At 41.4% G+C, this 22,544-nt stretch overlaps 1 protein-coding gene and 1 long non-coding RNA gene across 6 annotated transcripts in view; one reads left to right on the top strand and one right to left on the bottom strand.

Moving 5' to 3' along the window:
* The window catches only part of TSPAN4 (tetraspanin 4), a 744,385-nt gene that overhangs the window by 403,562 nt on the left and 318,279 nt on the right, over positions 1-22,544 (bottom strand). The window lies entirely within an intron of this gene.
* On the top strand, positions 4,657-20,771 carry LOC140703081 (uncharacterized). The gene is made up of 3 exons (XR_012082394.2): positions 4,657-4,815; positions 7,255-7,404; positions 18,267-20,771. It is a non-coding gene; the product is annotated as an uncharacterized LOC140703081 (long non-coding RNA).

The raw sequence follows: 22,544 nt of genomic DNA, 5'->3' as shown, positions 1-22,544 counted from the left end.
GAGACACAGCAGGGAATCAAACTTTCAATCTAGATACCTAACTCAATGAGCTATTCAGGGCTATCTATAAAGTGTGTCATCCTTTAAAGTCTATTGTTTCAGTATTCCTTTGTCAGTTTTAAATCAATCATATGTAATTCATTTCTTATAGCTTTGTTATACACTTTATTCCCCCTTGAATGCATAATAGATGGCCCCTTAAGTACTTTCCTGGATATACGCCAGAATTAGGAAATTTCAAAGAAATGACATTTGCATCTCCATTCTTTAAAAGACACCTGGTCTTACAGGATAGATTTTGCCACATTTGCTGATAATGAAAACCAGTCTCTAAATATAAGTGACAAGAAACTAACGGAACTGTTACGTATGTGTTTATCTGAGGCCCATGTTCCTTCAGAAAAGAAAAAAAAATCATTCAAAAGCACATTGTTAACCATTGGTTTCAATGGAATATTCCAAAGCAGGAGTACATAGGATTGACATACTATAACCACTCCCCCTAATTTTACAAACATTTGCCCATGCCGTGTCCAATTTCTTAATCTCCCACCAAAGCATAACACCTCTACCCAATAAATGAGCAGGCAGACAGCAGGGCAGATGATGATAGCCATAGCATGGATCAGTGTTATTCACTTAGCATAATTGTTACAGAAGGCTGATAGGGAGCAGAGTTCCAACCATGGGAGTACTGTGCTCTCATCATCCTTTTATAAGCCTTAGGAAAATTAAAGTGAGCTAATCAAAAGCTAATCCCATCTTTCTCCTCAGCCAAGGCTCTGTTGTGGTTGTGCTGCTTTGTGGGGGTGGAGCCCATGGATTTGACATCGCCCCCTCCCCCATGTTTTTCCATGGCCATCATTCAGCAGGCCGTGATGAAGCAGTGGAAGACAGGAGGGTCTGGCGTGCTCTGGTCCATGGGGTCCATGGAGACGCGACTTAAGAACAACAACAACAAATAAAAAGATATGAAAATGGAATCATATTCCTGCCGCAGGAATGAGCAGCAAGCAGGTTCTCTGTTAATTAAAAGTCAAGAAAAGCTAAGAATCATCTGTTGTCCTATTGCTAACATAGGATTAAAAACATGCATTTGGTAGGATTCTTTACAAGGAAAACCCTTGACTGGGCATCTGATGTTTAATAAGCCATTGAAAACGCTGTGCCCAAGTTGTCACTCCACAAGAATGAGGGCCATTTTTCCATTCCCACACCTGATTACAGTCTTGGCACAGTCACCAGATACTGTAATATCAATTTTAAGGGTACTGATAGCTAAGGTGGATATTCAGCATGCCCAATACCTATAAAAATAAATATATATATATTAAGATGAAAGCCTCTTGCTCAAGAACTCTGGCATTTGCATCTTTTGATTTCCGGACACCATAGGTATTCCCAGCAACTAGAACTGGACATCATTATAATACCTCAGAGTGACTATATGTCCTTCATACTGTGTCAGTATATGTGCTTGAACATCATGCACATGCAGAGAACTGGGCACCTCCCTTCCTCAGATCCCAGAAACTTTCTGGAAGGACCAGAAAGCCATTCTGTTAAGTTTTGTAGGCTGGAGTTAAACTGATGATTGAAGTACATTATTCTATGAATTACCGTATTTTTCGCTCCATAAGACGCACCTTTCCATAAGACGCACCAATTTTTTAGGAGAAGAAAACAGGAAAATATAATCTGTTTTCTTTGCTCCATAAGACGCACAGACTTTCCACCCCCCTGTTTTGTGGGGGAAAAGTGTGTCTTATGGTGCGAAAAATACGGTATGTTTGACATATTTTAAGTTATAATTGTTTCAGGTAACCATTGTCCTCAGGCATGGGTGGATGAAAACTCAATAAACAGCACGAAGAAATTGGAATTGTTAAATATTTTATATCCTTTAGTTCAATCATCAATCCAAATGGAGACTGTAGCTAAGAAATCAGAAGACTGAGCAGGGCGGCAATGGTGAAGCGAGGGAAGATCAAGTGTAAAGATGTGTCACTGGAGACCAATGCCAAGATCTTCTACACTATTGTATTCCCAGTCACTATGTATGGATGTGAAAGCTGGACAGTAAAGAAGGCTGAAAGGGAAAAAATACAATAAGTTGTCTGAAATATGGTGCTGGAGGATTCACTGGACTGCCAGAAAGATGAAGAAGTGGGTCCTAGATCAAATCAAACCTAAAGTATCTTTGGAGGCAAAAATGTTGAAGCTAAGGCTGTTTTATTTCAGCCAATGTATAAGAAAAGATTCTCTAGAAAAGACAATAATGTTGGGAAGAGTTGAGGGCAGCAGGAAAAGAGGAAGACTAAATATGAGATGGTTTGAGTCACTAAAGGAAGCCATAACCTTCAATTTGTATTTGGTGAGCAGACCTGATGAGCACGGGACATTTTGAAGGTCGCTTATTCATAGGGTTGCCACAAGTATGAGGTGACTTGGTGGCACACAAGAAAAACAACAGACCAGCATACGTAAATAACCAGTTTTCATCAGGTGGCAAAGTGCTGCAGATGTCTGTGTGCAAAAGAAACCACCATGGTAAATGTGATCATTTGCAAGCCAACTGTCTTCTTCAGACAGACAATAGGGATGGCATGACAGAACTGTGCAATGGCAACTAAGGCACAACCAAGGAATCTCCAGTTCACAAAATAAGTAAAAACTTCTTACCATGTGCACTTTCACTTTTTAATTCTCCCCAGTCAAGGCTCCGTATTAACCTCTTACAATACTCGTATCTCATACATCAAATAAACCCAATGCTTTGGAAAATTGTAAAGTCACACTCATTCTGGCCAACAACATTATATACTTGACAGTTCCATTTTTATTACACTTTTGGCAGTGTGGAAAGCTTTTTACTCCCCATTTAACAGCTATTTTCACAGAATCTGCCACAGCTATTAATGTTATAGCATCCGTAGCCCTGGCTCTGTTTTAATCAGGGTCTCAAAACAGCTGAAATAGCAGCTTCCTGAAGAAAACATTATCATGGTTCCATTTTGTTCCAGCTGGGAGATTTTGGACCAATTAAAGGAGTTTATTTACCAATCTGTACCATCTTCTTTATAGAATTACAAAATTTTATTAAGAAATTCACAGATATTTGCCATCTGTCCTGCCTGTGACATTTTGTTAGAAAATATTTAACATCTCAAATTATTTTTACACTTGATTCCTAGACAAACATTTTCGCAACTTATTGCTCACATTCTGTAGAGTAACTCAAGTGTTTCTTCATGCCCTCACATCCATTAACTTGTGAATAATGGTTCGGATGTAAAGCAGCTCTTCTGTTTGTTGAAGGGTAAGCAGACCCTACTCCTCACAGAAAGGGGAGTGATGATTTTCACTGGTTCAGCTTCTAACTCTTTATGATTCATTGCCCAGCCAACACAATCCGGTGATGATAAAAATCAAATAAGCATCTATGTAATTTCTAATTTAAAGTTTTATGAAGTCCAGGAAGGAAGCTCAACCAGGAGGTGAAAGAACCATGAACATTATAGATGTTCACCAACTTTAACTTTAAAGGGATAGCTACACTGTGTGTGTATTGCTTTAATGATTTAATGTGGTAGAGCAACTACATCACCACAACTTAGAAGAAGACTCTTCAGTAGAGTTTCTTCCATAATCAAAAGTCTTTCCAACATGGTTTGCACTAACCATAGTTTAAACACCAAACTATGGTTTAAAGCTATTTACTCAATTTCATTTCCCTACTCTTAGCATCCTAAGTCACTAGAGTTGGCTTCAAGTTGTGCAGTCACAGCAGTAGAAATTCAGATAATCTGTGGAGTCATCATTAATCATAGTTTGGTGTGATGGCTCAATGATGTCTGAGAAGGCAAAAGTGGCTGAAATATTGGGATGGCCTTTGGGGACCTGTAACTCTGTATGTTGATTTAGTGGTGTGTTTATTACAAATGACACATTCACTCATGCTCTCAGTCCCACATATCGCTGTGTAACAAATTCCTACAGATGAGCTCAGATACAAGAGGAAACTGGAAGAATAAATAAGGCTTCCATAGCCAACTGAAAGGGCAGAGCTCTAAAAATGTGTGTGACTTGCAATATGTATCTTGAGTCACAGAAAAACCTGCAGTAGGTGACAAGGAATCTCATTTCTGTGCTCATTTTCCATACAGTCTTCCTATGATATGATTTCCGACGGTTTATGGAAAAAACCTTGCTATTTGCTTTTTTTTTTCTCTTCCAAAGAATGGGTCTTTCTCTTGTTCTTCAGTATTACTGTAATGCAGATATGGCTAACCTGAATATTTCTGAAAGCTTACACTGATCACTTGTATTGCAAAAACTGAAACTGGAAAAACTGAGTTATCAAAATGATAAACATATAGCGTGGGGATATGCCTGCAATTTTAAATCTAGGATAACCTGCACTGTGTTATAATTCAGCACCCCCACCCCCATGCAATCCTTGTACACTATCCAAAAGCAAGAACAAATGATACCTTTATTAGCCCACTGAAAAATTCACAAACATAAGATATGTTTCGCCCTTCATCAAGTAGCTCTGTATTGCCCAACCTGTTGATGATCTGTCACCTACCCTCTGATGACAGAAATGTTGGAGTTTTTACAACTTCACATGCTGGCTATAGTTTGTTTGACTGGTGGGGGGGGACCTTTTCTGGGCTGGGGTGACTGTCAGTCTACCTAGCACTAACTGGCTGTTCCTGTCTCAGAATTCAGAGAGAGCCCCATCTCTCTGCTAAGGGTTCCCTTCCTTCTCTTATCTGTTGGAAGTCAGTTGTCAGTCTGCTGTTCCCAACCGTAAGTAATGAAACATTTTTATTCTTTCTACTACTAATGCCTCAGAATGAGTTATGGACACTGTTAAGTGCCAGCTAATGAAAAGGGGGGGGGGAATTATCTGAGGAACCTGAGGCTGTTCTCCAATGCTAGTCTCTCTACTTCTGCTGTGTATGAAAAGTAGAACTTTAAACAGACCTTAAAAACTATTCAACAAGAAACTGGAAAGAAAGGGGGAGAGAAATGTTTCAGAAACAATGTACTGTGTAGTCCACAAAGCTAAGTGAGGTTGCCAAATAGGCAGGCAGGTCATTAACCATCCTGCCCAGACAGAGAAGCTGGCTCATGACCATGCAAAGGTACATGAAGTAGCACTTTACTAGCTTTTAGGAAAGGCTCAAAGATTTCAGACTGCATCTGAGGTATACTTCAAGCTGAAGAACTACAAAGCAAAAAGCAAGGTTTTAATTCCCTATTTTGTATTCTTAACCTGACACTTAGATGAGTTAAGAGTGAGTTTATATTAAGTATTCCATTCCTAGATTGTTTGCTTTTTTTTTTCCCCTGGGAAATTGAGAGTAGGAGCTAGAAAGTACACATACGGTAGGCACAGGGAACCACGGGCCGCCCAGATATTCTTCAATTGGAAGAATAAATTTCTCGTATAAACAATAGTAAGGCTGTTGGAATTATTCTTAGGATGAAGAAGAAATGAGTCAAGAGCTCTCCCCAACCCACACCCCCATTTTGCCAAAGGCTCCTTTCTTCCCTTTCAGCTCCTTTTGATTTAAATACCCATAAGATTCAGGGGCTATTCCCTTCAGGATAATCTGGCCCAGAGAATATTGTAAAAAATCTCTGTATATAAAATTTGTTGCACAACTAGTCAAGGAGGCATTATAAAATACTGCACACCTCTCAACTGCTTCCACACGTCATCCATTCAGCCATGCTAAACCAGCAGTAATCCCACATTAATCTACCCCTCTTCTCTCATGACTCTGTATATTACAGAAAAAGAAACAATTTTCCTGCGGGAACTCTTGGGAAAAGAGACTGTGTAATACAGAAAAAAATGCATTTATCACGCCTGCACCAAGATAATGAAAAGAGACTATACCCGCTATTGGCTGTGGAACTCCGCTAACTTTGATCCGTCTCTCTTTCTCTTTCTCTCTCTCTTTTGATACTTAATACATTAATCCATCATCATATTCTGAATCTGATTATCATAGGCATCTCCTTCTCTCACAAACACACAAAAGAACTGCAGCCCTACCTGCTAACTTGCTATTGCACAGATACTAAAGGGACATTCTTAATTATTTTTAAAGTTTCATTTTATTATCCTCTCAATACTGTAGAACAAAAGGTGTATTTCCCTGCTGATTCTGTTTCTTCATACTTGGCACACTATTTCGCTCATGGAATAGGAGACATGTATATTGTGTGGCTTTCTTTTGTTTGTCATTTCTTGAAAAAAACTGACTTGTTAATTTTTAACCGCACAGTAAACTCAGGCCAAGATCCAACAGAATACTTCAGTATCCACTAGAACTGGGAACAGGAATTTCTTCTGGTGATTCTCACGTGGCTGCCTCACTTCCAAAACACTTTGCTCCAGCATCTCTCTGCCCCTGGAACAAGGCTATGAGAAGCACATGGGACTGCAGGATGAAGGAGGTGGATGATTCTGATGGGATCCAGCAGAACTGCACCATTGCCTGAAGCCAGGAAAGAAAGTCCAAACCTTCTCCTAAACTTTGAGAAATATATCTTTGCAACATAGCAAAATGAATTATTGTGAATACAGCTTCTCTATGCATTAACACTACTCTCATGTAAGTCTGATATCACTGAATCCTTCATCTCACACATCTGCAATGAGGATGGAGAAATCAAAGACTATGATGAGAAGCGATAAAAACTGATTCCCCCCCCCCCAAGGCTCTCTGTGCCTTCTATTTACACAGCAGGAGGCTGGGCATTTGTCTGTGCTCACACATGGTTTATGTATCTTAAGATCAAAATATTACAGTACAACATAACTAAGTGTGGTACAACTATACTGCAGTACAATATAACTACATTACAACACAACTCACCCCTAAAACCACAAAGAAATACTAAAGACCAATTCCAGAACAGCTTTCCCCACAGGGAGTCCTCAAGATACAGTATTTTTAAGGACAACTACCATCAGCCCCAGCCATACAGTGTGTCCATTTTCAAAGAAAAAGGGAAATGTAGTCTAGGTGCTTGGCTGCACTAGTGAATGTGCTATAGTGCCTGGATACCAAGCGTTCTATATAAATAATGGTCTAATGGCCTACAGCGTAGCAAAGAAGTCACAGGGCAGTATGCTGAAACACTTACATCAACATTTTCCATATCTTGCTAAGAATATCTTGCAGTCAAAGTCAACCGAATTTTCACATAATTTCTTGGATCTCTACACAGATCCCATCTTATCTGTCAACTGCAGAGATCCTGGGAAAGCAGAAAAAGAGATATCCAGATGGAGCTTCTTAGATGCTACAGAAGTAGCAATTGGTTCCTAAGGGCATACTGGGTCTACTCTATGGGACAACAAGGACACTAACTCTGAATGTATGTGAATACTTCATGACCACTACATCTTTTTCTCTGTGTCTGCATGGCTATTTGTATTTTATTTTATTTGTATACCACCCATCTGGCTTCCAAGGCCACTTTTTATGGTCATTCAATGCATGCTATTGTTTGTTTGCTTGATTTGATTTCTATACCACCCAGTTAGTGATGAGCATTACTCCAGGCAGTGAACATAACAAAATAAGTAAACCCTAACCATAACACCCAGAGCAAGACAATCTAGCACAACAAAAAACATAACAAAAGGAAAAAAATCAAACCAAACGAAGACAAGAGACACATGGTGACAAAAAAATGAAATGAAATGAGGGCCCAGCTATTTTTACATATCTGTGGGAATGTGTGAGCAGCACACATACCTGTGGAAAATATTTCAGTTGGTAAAGGGCATGCATAATGACTAATCACTTGGGTTTGTTCCATTGGCAGACCTTGCCCAATACAATTGATGTTCTGTAGGAGGCATCTCACCCCCCCCATAAACCAGGTAACTTAAGCATTCTCCCAAAGTTACAGGTGCTGCTCACATACACATAAGTCGCTCCCCTAAAACTGGCAGACGGTATAAAGGGTTCCAGCCATAATGTTGGGAAAGTAATGAGACGTGCTGTTCCTATGATCAGAAGTTGCAGAAGTGACGTTCTCATATGCAAATAGTGAATGCAGAACAGGCTTTCAAAGCAATCACCTCTCTGTCCTGCTAATGGGTTTTCTTTATTAGAGTGGCTGCTTTTCTTTAAGCAGCACATGTCAGCCAGAGGTATGACCTCAACCGTGTTTATTTGCTCCCAACAGGACAGACAAATGAGCTGCCTCCTCTACAGAAACAAATTCTTTGACTCAGAACTGTCCATCCAAGACTCTCTGAATTGGGCATGCAACTCATGAATGAGTAAAGTTTTGCATTCTTATCTTAGCATGCCTATGATGAAACGTGTCATCTCCAGAAACACTATTTCTGTGGCAGGTGATTTCGCTGAAACTTTAAAAGTTAGGCCATAATTTTTCAGGTCAACCATCCTCAATATTTAGTAAATTTGGCAAACTTTTATTAATTCTCATCCTCATTCTATGTGTGGTGGGAAAGTTTTCTTTGGGGGCAAGTTGACCTGGATGCATCCTTCCTACCCTCAATAAAACCATAATGAATAGTGATGGCAATTAAAGAAACACTTTTTACCACACTGCAGAGTCACTTTTGGTTTATTAACTGCATCAATTAAGAAACTTCTAATTTACTTAAACAACCTGGTCAAGTTCATTTCCAAGAAAAATGTAAGAGTGAATGCAAAACTCTGAAGAACTTTTAATTGAGCAACTTCCATTTGATAACTAATTAGAAAACTCCAGGCCATTTTCACACCATGGATTAACCACAGGAATGACAGATGAGGTTTAGTTGGCTAGTGATACAGCCTTTTTCTTTTAAAGTCCACTTTTATATGTATCTTATGCTCCTATCCCAGTTCAAGTAGAAATAAAGTAGCCCATCCCTGCGTTTAGCAATTATGCATGATGTCAAGACACTGGAAAACGGGATCATGGTTTTGGTTGCCCATTTACAACACAGGCCTAATAGTTCATGCCTGGGATGAGCATGCTTGGGGGGGGGGATGTTCATTAATTGGGAGATCATACCATCTGTGCCTTATCACTGTGAGAAAGGCATCTGTAGGGCCACAACTCACTCTTTAGTACACGTACAGAGCTTTTTAGCAAAGAATGGTTTCAGCTGAAGAAAAAGGTGGGCAAAAGAAGTTGCTTGTGAGAAGTTCCTCTCTTCTTCAAGAAAGTTCAGGGTGATTTGATTCCTGACTGATGTATCCCCTAGAACACTGGTTCTTAACCTTGGGTTACTCAGGAGTTTTGGACTGCAACTCCCAGAAGCCTTCACCACCAGCTGTCCTGACTGGGGTTTCTGGGAGTTGCAGTTCAAAAACATCCGAGTAACAAAGGTTAAGAACCACTGCCCTAGAAGAGTCAAGAAAGTGGAGTGATGAGAGGGAAACTACTTAGTTTTAGCCTAGTATCTCAAAAAGACTGCTATGCTTATCTGCTGCCTGACTTGCACTCTGGGACTATGCTGAAGTTCTGTCAGTATGTATTAGCTTAGGATAACTAGCTTTCTCTTTTCTTGTGAGAACTGTTCTGAAATTGTTTGCCTCAAACCTTTTATTTGTCCACAGAATTTTGACTGTTTCTGTGATATCTGAAACTGTTTGGAAACTTTACACTTTTTGACTTTATTTCAACATTGGGTGGAATAGCTAATACCCTGTAAGACAGAAACAAAATCTGAAAAGATTCTGATAGGCTCAAGCGCAGGGCTCTAAAAGATGGAATGAAATTTAATAGGGATATGTGCAAAGTTCAACACCTATGGGGGGGAACAAATGTATAGTTAAGATGAAAAATACCTTACCCATTATATTACAAGAGAGAAGGATCTTAGAATTGTTGTAGGTCACAAGCTAAATTGTCCAAAGTGACTTCAAAAAAGGCAAATGCTATTTTAGGTTGCACTGAGAGAAGTACAGTCTCCAAATCCCATGAAGTACTAGTTCCCATCTATTCAGCATGACTTGGGCCTCATCTTGAGTAATGTGTCCAATTTTGTACACTGCACTTTAAGAAGGATGCTGAAAAGCAGGAAAAAGTGTGGAGGAGGGCAACAAGAATGGTCATGGAACTAGAAACCAATCTCAATGAGGAAAAAATGAAAGAACTGGACATATTTAGTCATGAGAAAAGAAGACTAATGGGAGATAAGACAGGACTTTTCAAATACTTGAAAGATTATTGTACAGAGAAGGGGCAGGAACTATTATCCCAGAGTGCAGGACACATAATAATGGGCTAAAATTATGGGAAGCCAGATTTCAGTTGAATTGGGAAAAAACATCCTAACTGTTAGAGCAGTATGACAATGGAACCAATTACCTTGGGAGGTGATGAGCACTTCAATGCTGGAAGCATTCAAGTCAAAGTCAGACAACCATCTCTCAGGTACTTTAATGTGGATTTCTGCACTGAGCAAGGGGTTGAACTTAATGGTCTTATTCAACTCCATAATTCTATAATTCCATGATATCAGAGGCATCCATACAATTGAGATGGGAAAACCATGACATTAAGAGTAACAGGCTTTATGACAGTTTCAACAGTTAGACATGGGCACTTCTCATTTGTTTCTCTGGGGAAACTGAATACAAACAGCAGCAGCACATCCAACCACTGTGGTGCAGACGCAGGATGGTGAGCCTCCCTGCACAGCCAATGAGTGGTTGGCGGCACAGAGAGGCAGGGAAGGGCTGGCCAAGCTGCTTCCAACTACACAACTACGACAACGACAGAGCTGAACACTGCGCAGAGCCCAGTAAGTAGCTCATCTGATTCTGCGGGGCAGCATTGGGTTTTTATTTGTTTCCCCTGGGAAATGAATACAAAGTGCCCATGTCTATTAACAGTCTTTATGAAGCAGTTAACTGATGCTCAGTGGTTTAGGCATCTGGCCGGAGAGGCAGAGGTTCTGAGTTCATTTCTCCAATGTCGCTCCTTGACAGTGGTTAGACTTGATGATCCATAGGGTGCTTTCCAGCTGTATGCAGTTCTAAGATCTATGTCATATTCAGTTCAGATCTAGTCAGCTAACAAAATGAAGTTCACAGAGATTTAGCGCATAATGGCAAAATTTCCAAAGCAGATGGTAAAAAAATTCATCTTTTGATCTGACCACATGCAAAAGAAATCATGTTAATTGCATCAGCACTGACCAGCTGCAATGTGGTCCTACACCTTGGCAACTAACCCTAAAAGGAGTTTTCCTCAAGAGGGAGGAAGGTTGTAATCTATAATTTGTTAAGATATGTCTAAAAATATCCACTGGTATCAAGTTCCTGGGAAAGGAGAAGTGTGCAGAGTCTTCACTATGCTAATCATTCTGAAAACTGCTTGATGTACCCAAACAGTCACAACCAGTCCTAAATTAACAGATCTGCATGTCAGAAACTATAATTACTAAGAACTACTACTATATTGTAAATAGTATTACTTCCCAGGGATAGATATAAATTAATGCAAAAAAAAAAGATGCCGTATGCACTGATATATATCAGTATAATTGCACCTAATAATACAGCTGACTGGACAGCTCAGTGGTTTAGCTACCTGGCTGCAGAGCCAGAGGTTGGGAGTTCAATCCCCGACTGTGCCTCCTGTGGGTATAGCTAGCCTGTGTGACCTTGGGGAAGCTGCACAGTCCCAAGTTGCCCCGGAAAGAGGGAATGGTAAACTGTAAAATGAGTGTTCTCTACCAGAAAAGCCTGAAAAGGATCACCACAGGTCAGAAATGAGATGACATTGTATTATTATTAATCAACAAGCTGGATAGCTCAGTGGTTTAGGCACCTGGCTACAGACCTAGAAGTTGGAAGTTCAATTCCCCACTGTGCCTCCTTGACAGGGGCTGGACTCAATGATCCACACAGTTCCTTCCAGCTCTTCAGTAGGGATTTGGTAAGGCATCTGCTCCATAAGCTCTGCCAAAACCTCATATGAAGAATGCATTTGGCTGTTAGTGGAAGGACCCCAAGGAGGGGGTCAGCCTTGTCCTTCTTGGAAGGAATTTCCAACAGGGAGCAGGCACTGGCGAAGCCTTTCCCAGGTCCCAAGCAAGCATGCCTCTGTGAAGGGTGTGGCTGAAAAGAATCCCCACCCCATCTCAGAGCCTGGACATTGAATACACTTCTAAATAATGATGATGATGGGGCTGGGAATCATCATTTGAAAAACGGAACCACCACACTAAAGATAGGCTGCCTCAGGACTGCCACCAGTAACCTCAGCAGTCTTCACTCTGGCTACTCTGGAAGCAGCTGTAGTCATGGAAGATTGCAGAGTGGAGGAAAGAGGAAGAAAGACCCCTTGCACAAGGCAACTTTGGCTCACACAATATTGGCTTCCACCCTCTGTCTGACAGACAGAGCCAGTCTGGTTGACCTGCCTGGATCTAATTCTTTGCAGTGTCCAGCTCAAACAGTGCATGAAAAGAGACATATGTCTCTCCAAGTTCCTCTGGATTCTGGGCAAAATTTGGTTTTGCCTTTCCTAGAGAGGATCGGTGTCATGGGCCTGATAGAAAATGAGCTGTGGCCCTTCCCCATCTCTAGGCCTGAGTTCACTCCCAACAATCTCTCCCACAGTTTCCCCATGGAAACCGTGGGGCCCAATCCTTGGCAACAGTTAGGAGACTGGTTCCTCATTGTCCCTCAGACCCACTGGTATCTATGAGAGGATGTTCAGACACTGGTTTTAAATATGCACAAAAATAGGGATTTTCAGTTTTGCATGATATCTCAGGAAATGACTTTTCATACCACAAAAGAATTGTATAATTTTATTTTGTAAATATGTATACCTTTTGCTTGCATGCATGCTTACTAGGGCTTTAAAGGTTTCCTAGTGAGGCAGAAGTACTTTCTGAAAGTACTAGAGTAAAGAAATAAAACAAGAAAGGAGGTCAGATGTGGGCTAGCAGTGAGGAAAGTGCTGGGGCTTGCTACAGAAGTGATGCTCTGGCTTCCAAAATATTCATATAGCCTGTCTCTGCCGTTGGTATCCAAGTTTTAAAAAGTCTTGCATTTTCTATGAAACCACGACATGTTTATCTGTACAGACACGTATGCTAGACTAATATTGCGACGAACTTCTGAAAACACAAATTGGAAACAAGACACAAAGTGATATGGGACTGTTGGGGGAAGAAAGAAGCAGTCGAATTTGAAAGAGAAAAAAATGGATTTTTCCTCCTTTGTTTACTTCAGAGAGGGAGAGGCGGCAATATTCATTTCCCTCGTGACAGCCAACACTGCCCTTCCCTTCAGAAAGCTGGGAGCTGCAAAAGCAAACAGATTTCTCTCGTGAGGCATCTTCTTTGTCAACACACAGTCCTCCTGACAACAGGCAGCTGCATAACATGAGCGTGAGCTTTAACGTTAGAAAAAGAAGAAGTGATTGATACCTGGGAATGGGAGGACTTGGAAATGCTTTGTCAGGCCGCAGGACTGAGGAGAAAATGGCTAGCCTTGCCACCAGGGTGAGAATATTAGAGAGAGGCTGTAATTGGAAAGACTGTCACTGATAGCTACCAGCAGTCAGCACACGGGAATACCAGAGCTTGGCCAGCTATAGCGCTGGATTAGGATATGATGCTGCCAGAAAAATATTTGCAAAACACTGACATATTCAGGCGATGTGAACATTCATCCAAGAGTAAAAGGATATTGGGGGGGGGGGGGGTGTTCAGATGAGAATTCTGCATGAGGCTGAGTCCAAGTGATAGCAGAGAAGTCATTTAATTTAATTAATCTTGTAGTCTGTTATATTTCCTAAAACACTTCTAAAGAAAGATTCAAAACTGTCATACAAAAGTTTAAAAACTAATAAAACCCATATATAATATAAATCTCTCCCAAAGAGCAAATTATAGGGATAATCATTTGACAGGAGGTCAATGGCCAGGATCCTATCACCGGAAAACATATAACTAAGAGAAAGGGTGCAGTGATTTCTCCTTCCATGGGCTTTCCTTCATCAAGCTGATTGCATGCCTGTCAATGTGTCCCGTTTCACAACAGTGTTTAGCCAGGCAGGCAAAGGACAGGCCACTGGAGGCAAAAGCAGAACTACTGGGTGAATACTTTCTGGATCCACATTTTCTGAAGAGTACTCTGATCTACATTTTTAAAAATGGTCCAGTCATGTCCTCTCATATAAAGCTCTCCTGGGCAGCCCAGAAGTAGCAATGTAATAATTTCCCTCTGTCCTCTATCCTGTCCCATCTGACAACTATCTATTTCTCAATCTCCTTGTTTGTTTGTTTGTTTGTTTGTTGGTTGGTTGGTTGGTTGGTTGGTTGGTTGGTTGGTTGGTTGGTTGGTTGGTTGGTTGGTTGGTTGGTTGGTTGGTTGGTTCGTACATACGTACGTACGTACGTACGTACGTACATACAGGCATAACCCGCCTATCTAGTCAATTGACTACTCTGGGTGGCTTCCAACACGTATAATAAAACATTATGAAAATAACATTATAAACATCAATAATCAAATTATTCAAGATGGAAAAAATAAGAAATAAATCAAATAGTAACTGGAGGGAACGCCTGCCTAAGCAGCCAGGTTTTCAATTGGCTTTTTAAAATGCCCAGCGACGGAGGCACACGGATCTCAGGAGGAAGATTATTCCAGAGGTGAGGAGCAACCACCGAGAAGGCCCGGTTTCTTGTTTTTTCCTTCCGGACCTCCCTCGGCGTCAGGCTCCTCAGCCTCACCTCCTGACTAGATCGGGTGATACAGGTAGATTTTGGTGGGAGTAGGCGTTCCACCAAGTGTCGAGGCCCTAAACCATTTAGGGCTTTGTATGTAAGCATTAAAACTTTGAAGTCAACCAAATGGGCAGCCAATGCAATGCGGCCAGAGTAGGAGAGATATGGTGATATTTTCTCACTCCACTAAGGAGTCTGGCCACCGCGTTTTGCACCATTTGGAGTTTCCACATCAGCCTCAAAGGTAGCCCCATGTAGAGCACATTACAGTGGTCTAATCTCGAGATTACGAGCACATGTACCAAAGTGGTGCGTGCCCCAACATCAAGATAGGGATGCAGCTGGGCTATCTGCCAAAGATGAAAAAAGGTGGTACAGACCACTGACACCACCCGAGTTTCCATGGTGAGTGCCGGGTGCAGATGGATCCCCAAGCTGTGAGCGTCACTCTTTGCAGTAAGAGTCACACACCCCCAATGTGAGTTTCCCAGACCGCTGATGGTGGGGCCACCCACCCTCAGGACCTCCATCTTGTCCAGGTTCAGCCTCAGCCCATTTTCCTGCATCCGTTGCAGCACAGCCTCCAAGCAGCGCTGAAGGGCTTTCACTTATCTTGGTAAAATACAACTAAAGACACACCAAACTGCAATGACACTGTTACTACACTCTTGCCCATCTGGAAAAAATGTCAAGTACCATCTTCTGAAGGAGAATTGGCCAATATTGTTCTGCCAGTAGTTTTCATACTGCAACAGAAGGAGCAAAAGTTTAAGCCACTTAAGGACTCCAAGCACACGCAAAGTCCTATAAGAATGGAGGAGGCATGATGTGAAGAAAAACAAAGTCAGCCTGTCAAAGACTTGGAACCAGCAGCATATTGGAGTGTGTAAATTAAACTGTCAATCCAGTTTCAACACAAGCACCAGAATTTTTGGGAAAATGGGTAAGAACTCTCACACATAGGAATTCACAAAGACGCACACTGGAAAACTAATTCAGCTGCAATAAAAGTGAATGATATTTCCGGCAAAGGAAGGACATACAGTTATTATGAATCAAGTAGAATTGCCTTCAGTAGGTTGGAACAAGGAGCTCCTTTTTTATTCTCTTAATTTATTGAGAGCCAGTAGAATACAACTGTTATTTTTAAAAACATTTTTAAGTTTAATTTCTCAAAGCTTTCCATAATTTAAGAGCTGTCACCAGATCCAAAGAAATGGCAAGGGGGTATCTGGAATTTGCAGGTTGTCTAACAGGCCTTCCTCACCAGAAGATAAAACCTGGAAGATGGTCATATCACACAGGAGTAATATATTCTCTCCTCTCAGCAGGCTGATATGTAGCATGCTTTTCTCTTGTTCCCTCATTATAAAAGGAGGAGACATGAGCTGTAGCAAGGCGAAGAGGTGGAGGCGGGAGGGAGGGAAGAACAAGCCCTTCAGGAAAGGTATCAGTTTCCCTCTACGGCTGTGTTTCTTTCTGTTACCATCAATATGGAAATGGGAGATAAGGGTTTGTAACACCCAGGAGTTAGAGAGCACATTGTGTTCCAAACACGTGCCTTAGGGAGATGTGTGCACAGTTTACTTCCATTAAAGCTAATAGGAGTCAAGCATTCACAACAAGAGAACAGAGCTGATGTGTTTTTGCACCCAGATTTAAGGGAGGAAGATGCCTGCTGTTTAATTTTCCTCTGACATCTTTTAGGGATAATCCGTCATCACTGTTCACTTGGAGAACACAAAATGGAAAAGAAATGCCAATTAGTGAAGCTGCTCACATTTTAACATCATTCAACAAGCTCTCAGCAGCCAGCTCTGTGAGCTGACGCCTTGGTTGGCCCTAACAAACAAGCCTTGCTGAATCTATTAGGAAACCACAACACCAGTGGGTGACAGGAGCTGAAATGAAAACCAGGAGAAGCTAAAGAGAGGGAGTCTCTGAAAGCAAAGGACCCTGCAGTGAAGAAAAGAGTTCAAGGGGGAAAGCCCGAGAGGCAGACTGGAAAGCCGCAAGAGCATGGACAGGTCAAGCATTCTCTCGTCGGGGAGGAACGCATGCCTCAGCTACCAGAAAGGGATGGAATTGCTCCCAGCTGGGTTCGCTGCATGTGACATTCATAGCAATTCAAAATGCCCTGGGCGTGATACTTGGTGGGTGATGTCAGCAACACACCAGTCTCACCCCTCGTTAACCCCGAGGCTCCTGTGTACATTTCCAGCCCGCATTCCATCCATCAATAAACGGGTAATGGCCATGGTAAGGGAGCTGGACAGAACGGATCAAATGGTGGCAGGGGGCTAAACCCACTAGTGATGTAAACTGGTGAAAAATCAATTAGTCTATTTCATCTGCAAAATGAGCTGATAAAAGGAAACATGACGATGATAGGCCAGAGCAGTTTGTAGAAAGACGTATCATTTGCATTTTAAGACCCAGGCTGCCGAGATAAAAGCACACAACTGTGAAAATTTTAAGTAACCACTTAGAACTGTTACACTATTATACTCTGATTCCATTTGCAAGTGTTGGGAGCAATACATGGCCATCATTTTTGCTTCAGAAAGCTCAGCCTTTGAAAATCTATAGGAAAGCCATCTGGAAGCCCATTGTAGAGCACAGTAGGAGATGCAGAGGACTACTATAACTCCGAGCTTTCTAGGCAAGATTAGACATATATTAATGGACTGTGTTCTGCTTCTGTAAATAAAACTCCTTTGGTAGAAAAGATACAGAGATGCTCTCAGATATCACATGATATGCCTTGCAATTCAGAATAATGCCATTCTTGACAGAAAATTCAACATAGTGAGATTCACTTTTGTTACAGAAGTATTACATATTTAGGACGCTACTCAGCCTTCAAAACTGCCAATACATCCACACTAACAGGTTGGCTGGGCGCATGCATGTGCACACAAAATATTTCAGCCATTTGCCTATTAATGAGATTTTAAAGAAACCAGTACAAGAATTATTAAGGAACTTTAAAATTCAGCTGCACATTAAAAAAAAAATCAAAGAATTGCAATTGCCTTAACATCTGTCCCACATAAGCAATTAACACATTCCACAGTTTAACATATTGTTTTCACTGTTATTGAGTGCTTGTTGTTATGTGCCATCAAGCTGCATCAGATTTATGGCAACCCTAATAGGGTTTTCAAGTGATGAGAGATACTTAAGGAGTGGTTTTACCAAATGCCACTCTGCTAGATGCCAAACAAGGGTTTGGAATCATGTCTTGTAAGACCTGGTCTGTCATCACTCTACCCACCCTCCCATTGGCACATAATTTGTCCTATATTTTCATCCACAGTCCTCCTCTGAGTACAGGTAACATTTTACATTGTGGATTAGTGTTAGGTCAACATTTTAAGACAAATGTTTTTAAATTCTAAAGCCCTAATTCTGAAAAAGTACGTCTTACATTGTTGAACTACAGGATGCAGTTCTATATGTAGTAATAGGAAGGTGAAGAACACTGACTAAATTTTTTGCTCTTGTTTACTAGGTTGCCTCCACTCACTGCAAGACATCTGAATGAGGAATTTTCAAGCCTGGTGAGGTTCTTTGCCTCCTGGGAAGAGCAAGACAAGGAACACTAATTTTTCCCCCCTTGCAGTGTCTCTGTAATTTACACTAACTGTATGCACAAAAGCAATGTCTTTTGCCTTTCAGAAACAAAGTAAACATATACACATACAAAGCCACCATAGAACAGCTGGCTGATTGTTGAAACAGAAAAAAATACACCCTCTAATGTCTCTGATTCTTAAAAGAACATGTAACAAAACGACAGCCATCACCATTTTTGCACAATTTGCTTCATCTTTGTTAAAGTGCATCTTTGCTTAATTTGGGGGGAAACTATTCTTATTCTGGTTCTCTTCTTTTGTTAACGGTTCCAAAAGAACACCTTGTTCTCTCTCAGGGAAAAGGAGCAGAATTTTACACCTTCGTGGTCTCATACATGAGGACAAGACAAGCAAGGATTTCCCTAGCATTCAATAAGAACTTCATCTACAATAGTGGTAGATTCTAAAATTTTAATTCTGCCAACCAACTTCATGCAATACATATGTGAAGCTGCAAAATGTACACATGGTCAACTACAACCAGAAGTAAAACAGTAAATTAATTATTCAAGCTTAACAGAACATCAGATTTACTCTGATCTGCAAATTCTGAAGACGCAGTTAATCAATTTTAGACAGATACAGCTTGCTGCAGCAGATCCATCCAATTTGTGTTTATTGATAAATACTGAGTTATATCCTTTTTCCCTCTGAGATTTGTGCTGTTTCTTCAGGGAAACAGTTTTGTACTTCAATGTCTATATATACTACTTCTAGGTGCCTCTGTGGGTTGAGTTGGATGATATACCCGTATTTTTCGCTCCATAAGACGCACCTTTCCATAAGACGCACCAATTTTTTAGGAGAAGAAAACAGGAAAATATAATCTGTTTTCTTCGCTCCATAAGACACACAGACTTTCCACCCCCCCGTTTTGTGGGGAAAAAGTGTGTCTTATGGTGCAAAAAATACGGTATATATATTAAAATTCTTCTCTCAAATGGTGAGAGCTGCTTGTCACAGCATATGCTGTTCCTCATCTGTGTATCTTGGATTTAGTGTGCTTTGTTCTGCAAGTGGCCATTGGAAGCCAAATACTGGTTTAATCAGCACACCTAATTGCCAAGCCACATACCTGAACTGTATTTTACACTAAGCACGTTACTTCTGCATGACTTAATACAGGATCAACAGCAAAGCATGCCATGCCCACATAATGAACCCATGCCAACAAGGAAATAGATGTAGGCTCATGGTGCAGATTTTTTTTAAAGTTTACAGCTGAGACAGAGATCAAATTGCATCTGATTTTCAATAGATGGACTCTGCTGGCAGCTGGGAAAGACAACTGTCATCTCCTAGTTGCAATTAAAACAGTTGGAAATTTGCTTAATTAAAATTGAGAAACCATGGGGAGCTGTAACACAGAAGTTCAAAAGTGCAGCATTCATGCGTGCATTGATGACATGTGTATTAAAACTGGAATGATTAGCATGGCCTCTATTTCAGGGTGGCAAACAAATTTATAGAGGGAAAAACCCTCCATGAGCATCCAAAGCCATGCTCGCTCACCCAGTTCCTTTCTTAGTATTCTCCAGATGCAAGGTGAAGTCTCTGCTGTTTTCTAAAAGTTTTATGGTATTAAACATACACACACAAACAGTCCTCCTCCCATTAATCAGAACTACTATTTGTAAGTGACTTGCTTGCCTGTGGGCATGTGAATAAATAACCAGTTTTGCCCCTTGGCCTCATCCAGCTCTATTGTGCCTTCTGCTCCACCAACCACAGTGGGCACCAGGCCCTGCCACACAGTAATCATTACAAGGCAGACAGAAGCAATCAAATAAATATTTAATTTTTCTATGTCTCATAACTTCATCTTTTCTTTTAGCATGTTCACCTACAGACCAATAGTAGAATGCCTGCAAGGCTTCAAATCAGGACTTTTAAAAAATGCAATTTCTATTTCTTTAAAGAGGTTCACCCATAATTATTAAGTCTGCAAATCTTTTTTGCAAATCTGCAAATGTTAAGTGGGAATTGTGATACAAACGTACAGGTAAACTCATCTGAGAGCTGTGATTTGCTGTGATTCCCTGTGAAATTGTCACTCTGTGACAAGCCTGGGCTTCTAGCCACATGAACTGTGAAACACAAATGAGTGGAAAGTCACTGGTCTTTTTTCATACTACAAGATTAATCAAAAGTCAATCCAAGCCTAGTATGCATGATTCAAATGATGCAATGGGAGAACTCCTATAGTATGTGTGAATCAAATTTCGGTTATGACACTGAAGGAAGAGTCAATATAGAGCTTGGAAATGTTTTTTTTTTAAAAAAAAAAATAAAAAAAAATTAATTCAGTAATATTTTCAGAAATTATTGTAAAAAAGTATTCTTTCATGAACAACATTAAACATCAATTATGTTAACTTGTATATCAATGAGTATCAATTCATTGTTAAGTTGATATATTTCATTATTTTGGGGAAAATAATTTGGACAAGTTGGAGCTTGGCTATTTTTAGCAATTTTAATCAACTTTTAACATTTAAAATTAGCATGTTACTGATGCATTAATAGAAATTAGCATTCATTCTTATGTGCTGTCAAGTCTCCCTCTAATTAGGTAAAGGTAAAGGTTCCCCTTGACAATTTGTCCAGTCGTGTCTGACTCTACGGGGTGGTGTTCATTCTCATTTCCAAGCCATAGAGCCAGCGTTTTGTCTACAGATAATCTTCCATGGTCACGTGGCCAGCGCGACTAGACACAGAATGCTGTTACCTTCCCACCATGGTGGTACCTATTTATCTACCGTATTTGCCACTGTACAAGGCGATTGGCCGTATAAGACGACCCCCCAACATTTCCACTCAAAATATAGAGTGGACAGCTTTGCTGTGGTGGCGGCGGCAGTGGCTGCCCGGGGCTCTGCCACAGGACCGCCCTGGAAGTTCATGGCTGGTGGGGAGGAGGGCGAGGAAGAGGGGAAGAGCGCACACACACCAGCTGACCCAAGCAGCGAGAGGGCAAGGAAGAGGGGAAGAGGCTGGGTGGGCGGTGGGAGGAGGAGGAGGAGGAAGAGGGGAAGTGGGCAGGTGGCAGGCCAGCGCGCGCATGCCAGCTGGCTCAAGCAGCGAGAGGGCGAGGAAGAGGGGAAGAGGCTGGGTGGGCAGTGGGAGGAGGAGGAGGAGGAGGAGGAAGAGGGGAAGCGGGCGGGTGGCGGGTGAGTGCACGCGTGCCAGCTGGCTCAAGCAGCGTGAGGGCGAGGAAGAGGGGAAGAGGCTGGGTGGGCAGTGGGAGGAGGAGGAAGAGGAAGAGGAGAAGCTGGCGGGTGGTGGGCGAGCGAATGCCTCCATCCCGACTGACTGACTGACTGCCCGCCTGCCTTCCACCCCGGCGGCGGCTCCTTCCTGGCCCAAATGAAGTGCACCAGATGACCCCCCCACTTGGGGGCATGTTTTTTGGGCCAAAAAAGTCGTCTTGTACGCCGGCAAACACGGTACTCACATTTATATGTGCTTTCGAACTGCTAGGTTGGCAGGAGCTGGGACAAGCAACGGGAGTTCACTCCGACGTGTGGATTCGAACGGCTGGTCTTTCGACCTTGCAGCCCACTGGTTTCTGCAGTTTAACCCACAGTGCCACCACATCCCTCACCCTCTAATTAGAGTGGTTCTAACAGGACATTCGATGAATATGAAATGTTCAAGGAGTGGTTTACTATTGCCACTCCACAACTCAATTTACCATGGTCAAGTGGGGAACTGAACCCAGATTGTATAAGTCCTAAACTGATATTCTGTCCTCTTCATCACATTGTCTCAGCAACTGGCATAACTAATTAAATATTTAAAATGTTATTACTATTTTTACATCAATATGATTATTTTTTAAATAATCAATCCTATCATTTCCATGCTCTGGTTTAATCATATCTGCCTCTAGGCCACACCGTCCCCCTGCCCTTTACAATCACGAAGTTTAGCAACACTGTTATTAAAGATATAAGTGAAGTAGTACTCGTTCGATGTAGCTTTGAGTGTTCAGTAACAAAAGCGTACTCAACAAATATATACTGTACTTGTATTAAAGATATTTCCATGAATCTGTCCCTCTCTCCCCACAAACCCCACCAATGCTACAGTCTTTATTTTAGCTGCCACTAAAATTTGATGGTTTGTTTTTATATTATGAGCCTGCCTCACGC

The sequence above is a fragment of the Pogona vitticeps genome, chromosome 1 (assembly GCF_051106095.1).
Source record: "Pogona vitticeps strain Pit_001003342236 chromosome 1, PviZW2.1, whole genome shotgun sequence".
NCBI classification, from domain to species: Eukaryota; Metazoa; Chordata; class Lepidosauria; order Squamata; family Agamidae; genus Pogona; species Pogona vitticeps.
The sequence above is the reverse complement of the archived record's forward strand: the minus strand, read 5'-3'. Positions and strand labels throughout refer to the sequence as shown.